This window comes from Eutrigla gurnardus (genome assembly GCF_963514095.1).
Source record: "Eutrigla gurnardus genome assembly, chromosome: 15".
NCBI classification, from domain to species: domain Eukaryota; kingdom Metazoa; phylum Chordata; class Actinopteri; order Perciformes; family Triglidae; genus Eutrigla; species Eutrigla gurnardus.
Genome location: NC_139938.1, coordinates 3,807,602 through 3,814,125, shown reverse-complemented (window position 1 = coordinate 3,814,125; position 6,524 = coordinate 3,807,602). Strand labels below are relative to the sequence as shown.

Sequence of the window (6,524 nt, the reverse complement as noted above, 5' to 3'; positions counted from 1 at the left end):
TCAGATGATCTGTAACCCTATTTCTGGAGTAAAAAGTGAACAGAGTCAGATGTGACATTTCAGCACAATTGCATTAGTTTGACACATGATAGTGTTGCATATATAAACTCATACAATACGAAAGATTTTAACTTAAATTATAAATAAAATGTATAAACTTCTACAGGACACAGCAGCTGAATTTAGACTAAACAGGAATGAGGTTTGTTTTAGGTGACACCGATTTAAAATAATCGTCGTTTTGTTTTTACTGTGAGATGGGTGACATTTCTTCGTTGCCTCTTGTGACTTTTTTCTTGTTATTTTTGATGATCAGAGTCCACAATCTATTAACTCCAATAGAGGACAACAATCTGGATGAAACTGTGACCCAAATTCTGCAGCAGCATCCCATGTCTGGATACAAAATGATGGTTGGGCACCTGAATGCACAAGGCATACGCATACAAAGTAAGGAATTGTATTCATTACCCATTCATTTGTTCAGGGGTTATTTTATGTTGGGATTTGGCCTACTTGCCGATTTACTCACAATGTGAGGAAGCTGCTTTATTTAGTGCTAGTCTGGATTTTATCTGGATTTGTGAATTCACTGCCAGATTGGGGAATGCTTTACTTTTTTTCTGTACACCATATCTGTGAATTTTTTTGCCTATTATAGGACAGCGTGTCCAGGAATCCATGCGGCGAGTGGATCCTGGTGGAGTTTTGATGCGCACCCTTCAGCTGAACCCAAGAAGGCGTAGGAAGTACTCTGTTAGAGCACCGAACAGTTTATGGCACATCGATGGAAATCACAAACTGATAAGGTATCGAAAAAACATTAACCATCTCAAGCATCCACTTTATTGTAGATTGTACTACTGTAAGATACTTACTACCCAGTTTAGTGTATATCCAGAGCAGTTACAAAAGCTCATCTACAATTTGAATTAACCTACAAGTATCACTGCAAGCCGGACTGGGATTTATCAATGGTGGATGGATCAAATTATTTAATCCATCAGTGTTCTTGTGCATGCAAATCAGTTTTACTGACTTCTACCAGCATCAAAATTAAGAGTAATGCTGGTTGGTTCTTTGAACTTTTAGGTGGGGTGGCTTTTTAAAGTGGTCCGAACAGGTCAGTTAGAAACTGTGATAAACCTTCTGTTTTTGGCACAGTACTGAAATTGTAATCTTTGTATATACAGTCTGACAGGGGCTAAAATGGCTACGGCTCCCACACTGTGCACCCAATATTCCCAAATTAAAGTGGCACTCGACATTTTAACCTCAGCCATTGTCTTCTATGAAATCTAATATGCTGGAGTACAGTGCTAAAAACAGAAAATGTCAGTGACCAAAGACTGAGAACTCTTAAAAAAGACAACTTGCAGCTGGCCTCAAAGGCTATTTTTAATCAAAATACTCACCAGAACCTTGTATAAATTCGGGTGTGGGTGTACATTTTGTGAGCTGGATTGAATACAAAGAAATGGTGACCTAGAAGTATATCAGGATTTTATTTATGTTTGTGTGTTAAAGATTTCAGATAAAGAAGTTCTGATCAAATAGGCATATACAGTATGCTCTGTGTAAATCTGGCCTCAACTTGCACATACAGAGATGCATGATGCAGGTAGTGGTACTGATCTTAATCTGTTCTCATGCATATCTATTTCAGATGGCGTATTGTTGTGCATGGTGGTATTGACGGCTTTAGTCGTTTGATTGTATACTTGAGTGCCGCCACCAACAATCGTGCAGCAACAGTCCTAAAAAGCTTTCTGGAAGCTGTCGATGTCTATGGTGTGCCATCACGTGTGAGGTCAGATAAAGGCGGGGAAAATGTTGATGTTGCACGCTACATGGTGGCTAATAGAGGACTGAACAGGAATTCACACATTGCTGGCAGGAGTGTCCATAACCAAAGGTAACATAATCTTCCATTCAAAATGTATCAAAATAACACTTTGTAAAAGATGGCAATATAAACTGACTTAACCTGTCTCTTCAAGTCTATCTTAATACAATCAAGCTTTTGTGGCAGCAGATTATGAGCTTTTCAACATTAACGTTAGTGTAAATATCAAAAGAGTTGTTCTCTAATTGTCTCTCTGTAATCTATACTGACCAGGAGAACATTACTATTCTAGTGTGATTCCAATGTAAGTGATGACAAATCTAGTCCTCATTCTGTAGTTCAGCTGAACTTCATTCTGAAGCATATATGAGGCTTCAGCAGTCACAGAACAAGGCCAGCCATCACTTACAATAGAATGGTTAGCATTAGATTTTCCACAGCCAGTATAGATGGACAGAGGAACAACTACAGCAACAAAAAACTCTTTCATCATACATGTGGGCATGTGAGCATTGTTTGAAGACAAACTTGGAAAAAATCAACTTATCCTTTAAGAGAATTAAAATTAAACTTTGTCATTAACTGTTATTTAGAGTGAATATTGAATACATCACTTATTACTTACGTATTTAATTCAGTTCTAATTTACTGTGCTTATCATTGATGGGAGTGTTGTCATACACCAACAGTAGGTAAAAGTATTAGGTAAAGGTATTTTCCCTGTATATTTTGTTTTTGTTCATTGTAGGTAGAATAAATAGTTTTTCCTTTATACCCATCAGAATCGAAAGGCTCTGGAGAGACGTTTATGTGGGAGTTCTTGATCTCTTCTACACCATCTTTACCAACCTTGAGAGAGAAGGCCTTCTCAATCCTGACAATGAAATGCATCTCTATGCTCTGCACTGGTGCTTTGTGCCCCACATACAGAAGCACCTTCAGTTTTTCCAGCGTGGCTGGAACTGCCACAGACTACGCACTGAGGGCAACCATTCACCGCTGCAACTGTGGACTCGCCATGAGCATGAGGCGCAGCAGGACCCCATACAGGTTTGGATTTATTCAGTAATTCTGTTTTACTTTAACTTTTAATTTCCTACATGGGATATTGGCAACATTATCTCTACTTTATGTCCATTATAAAGTGCATGTATCAGTAGCAAAATGTAACTATAGTAGCCTGTTGTTCAGGAACTAAATGTGATGGATTTATACTGCCTATCATTGTCACTTTCAACACAATAAGGTATTGCTACAATGTTGTGGTCAAACAAGGAGCAGTGATTTAGAGAGAAAATTATACATCTTAGCTCTCAAAATTAATGTATTGGCTCTTGGAAATTGTAGTCAAGCTCTTTCCAATGCCATAGCTGTTTTTGGGGCATAGATACAGAATCCCAGATGATAAACAGGTGATATTTCAAACTAGCTTCTGTAAAATGAATTAATATGGCTTACAGTTCTGTAGACATATTGACCATAAAAATCTTTAAGACTTTGATTTTGATTGACCCTTTATCCTACCGTTTAACCTCAGCTCTTGCAGCTGCAGGTTGACACGGAGTTTGGAGTTGACTGGACCGGACCGTGTGGTCACCATCAGCCTGGTGTTGTGGTCCCTGAAGTTCAGCTGCAGCGCTCACTGACTGACCAGGAAGTTGGAAGTCTACCAGACCCTGATTGCCCTCTGTCCAATGTGTTAGATGTCTATGTACAAAGTGTGAGCTTATTATCAGAAATGCTCCAGTAAATCCATATTGCTCTAGTTCTGATAAAGAAGCCGGTATTATGGTTTAGCAGTTCTGATATCTTTGTTTCAAGTGTCTAAAATTATTTAAAAAGAATGGTAATGACAGCATTTTTATTTTATACCAGATGTCATAAAACTTGCTGCATTGTACAATATGACTGCAAACAAACTTTTTGCAATAAGCAATTTATGTCTATTACTATTAATGAACTTTTTGTGAACCATTAAGTTTAAACATTGAAAACCATTATGGTTATGTAACAGAGCCTTGTATGATAAACTGTCCTGTAGTTATCAAGATAACTTGTTTTGAAGTATTAATTTCACATGTGATTGGAGACTTAAGTCTCTGAATCAGAAGGCTCGAGAAACTGCAACATGCATCCTGTTTCAGAACAAAACCACAAATAAAGAACAGCAACAACTCACTTTGTCTCTGTAACAGTCTCCTGAGCTTTAATACAATTGTGAACAGTGAGATTAAACCTAAAAGACAATGGTATAGACATGAAGCAAATAACAAATATGCTTCACCACATCACAAGCATGCAGACCTTTTTAATGCACCAGTGTTACACACACTGGCAGAACTAGGCCCTAGTTGATATCACTCTTTCAAATGCTTTTATGCTGCAATCCAAATTTTGTTGCTGGACAACAAATGTACACTAAGGTGTACAGTGATATATTGATGTGTCCTTAGACCAGTCCAAACCCAGTGTCAGTGCTACAAATAGCAGCAAGAATGTCTCTTTCAAAGTTAGAGGACTCTTTGTAATGTCCTGGAAGTTTAAGCAGGTGGAAGAACTGGGGAAGTTGCTCTCCACCACGTTAACATCCAAGTGTCTGGGCAGCACATTCCACCCTATCCAGAACTGCAGGAGTTTCCCAAGGATGCTTGGAGACGCTACCAAAATAGAGAAGAAAGTCAACATTTATTTTATTGCCTGAAATGATTTTGTATCATCAATCATAAATGAAGTTGAAAAAAGAACGTAATTTTACTTAATTTCTTTGAATCTCTTTGCTGCCTCTGTAGGATTTGGTGCAATTTGCCAATCTAAAAGTAGTTGTTCAAATGTTCAAATTAATACTGGATCAATTAATATACAGAGAGCAACAAGTTATTGAAATAAATGATGTAATGTTTAATTACGTAACAAACCAGGGAAGCCTCTCTCTTCAATGGGATCTAGATCAACTATGTCAGGAGCTGGCACACATCCCTGAGGTGGCACCGAGTAGTTTGAGTTGTTGGCCCTTGTTGTCTCCCTCACCTGTGGTCTCGTCAACATGCTGACAAATCTACCTTCACTTCGGGAGGAGTTGGCACTTTCTGTGGCAACCTCAACCTCTACCTCACCACTGCTCTGTGATGGTCTTGAGTAAAAAAGAGGTCATTTTTGTTAGTTTGGCTAGTATATTTTATATTGCATAACACACTCACAAAAACACTGCAATCTAGTAAAACTAAAGTTTAAAAGTAGAAAAGGATGGCCATATAAATATAATTAATCAATTCCATTCAAACTCAACTTTCCCTCAATACCAATATCCAGGATCTATATCCTCCACATTTGGATGCACAACAATGTATGAACAATATGGCTTTTCAGAGGGATTTTTGGCATCAAAATAACTAATATTTGGGCCCACAATAATGAAACATTAGATGTGCTGATTTGTCATGTTTGCCCTGCACTAAGACATCTATAGTTACAATTGTTTAACACACACACACACACACACACACACACACACACACACACACACACACACACACACACACACAATGCTTTACACCTAGTGTAAAGCAGTTTTGTAGAGCATACCTCATGCATTCATCGCTATGAGCTTTTATGCGTGAAAAAGGGAACTCCTCTCCACACCCGACACATTTCTGAGGTGGTCCAATTAGCTCATTACTGCAATCTGGACTGTCCTACAAACAAGATCATTTTAAAAATTCAACAAAAGCAATAACTATGTGACTGTCATTCACAGTCTGCACCAGTTGAAAAGTGAAAAACTTACAGGGTCCAGATTCAGGTTCCTTTGGAGTGGTCGTATGAAAAGAGTGGCATGACCAATCTGGGTTTGGGGATCTTTCAAGTGTCTTACATGATAACCCTCATTGGGACAGGGGATGAGGATCAGGTGGCGACTGCGTGTTGTTCCAGAGATTTTGAGCAACTCAAATCCACCCCCTCGTCTGAGTTTTGGATAGGCTTTACACAGAAATTCTTTAAATTCGTTTGCATCTGTATGGCTACCTGAAAAGAGAAGATAATAATAAAATAACAGGTCTAATATAGAAATTACTTAATTTTTTGGGAAAACTTTTAGCATTTGGAGCGTTATTAAGACAAGTTTTTGACAAGCATGTCATGGCTGGTCCTGTAGTCCTCCATCCTTCTCATCTGGCCCTGGAAGATGAGTCTAGGTCTTCCACATGGTTTCTTCTTGTTGGAAGTCTGGTGCAGTGTGTATAATCCTGAAGGTCTGAAATTATATTATAAACAATGGAATACTATTCTAGAAAGCTCCTATAATAAATACATCCCACTGATGTAAAGTTAACTTTTATGTCATTACTGGTACTGTAGTTTCAGGAGATTACAGAGATTAGTCTCTGTAGGAGATTACTCACTCAGTCCACTGGTCCTGTAGTCCTCCATCCTTCTCATCTGGTCCTGTAGTCCTCCATCCTTCTCATCTGGTCCTGTAGTCCTCCATCCTTCTCATCTGGTCCTGTAGTCCTCCATCCTTCTCATCTGGTCCTGTGGTCCTCTATCCTTCTCATCTGGTCCTGTAGTCCTCCATCCTTCTCATCTGGTCCTGTAGTCCTCCATCCTTCTCATCACCAACTATGACTCAGAAGGTAAATCTTTTAAAAAGAGACACGCTATATTGCCATGAAATCCGGTG

General features: G+C 38.7%; 1 long non-coding RNA gene across 1 annotated transcript; it reads right to left on the bottom strand.

Moving 5' to 3' along the window:
- Nucleotides 1-3,809: 3,809 nt before the first annotated feature.
- Nucleotides 3,810-4,969, bottom strand: LOC311025663. Its single transcript, XR_014598407.1, has 3 exons — nucleotides 4,762-4,969; nucleotides 4,602-4,656; nucleotides 3,810-4,503 (listed from the first exon to the last, which is right to left on the bottom strand). It is a non-coding gene; the product is annotated as an uncharacterized lncRNA (long non-coding RNA).
- Nucleotides 4,970-6,524: the final 1,555 nt, after the last annotated feature.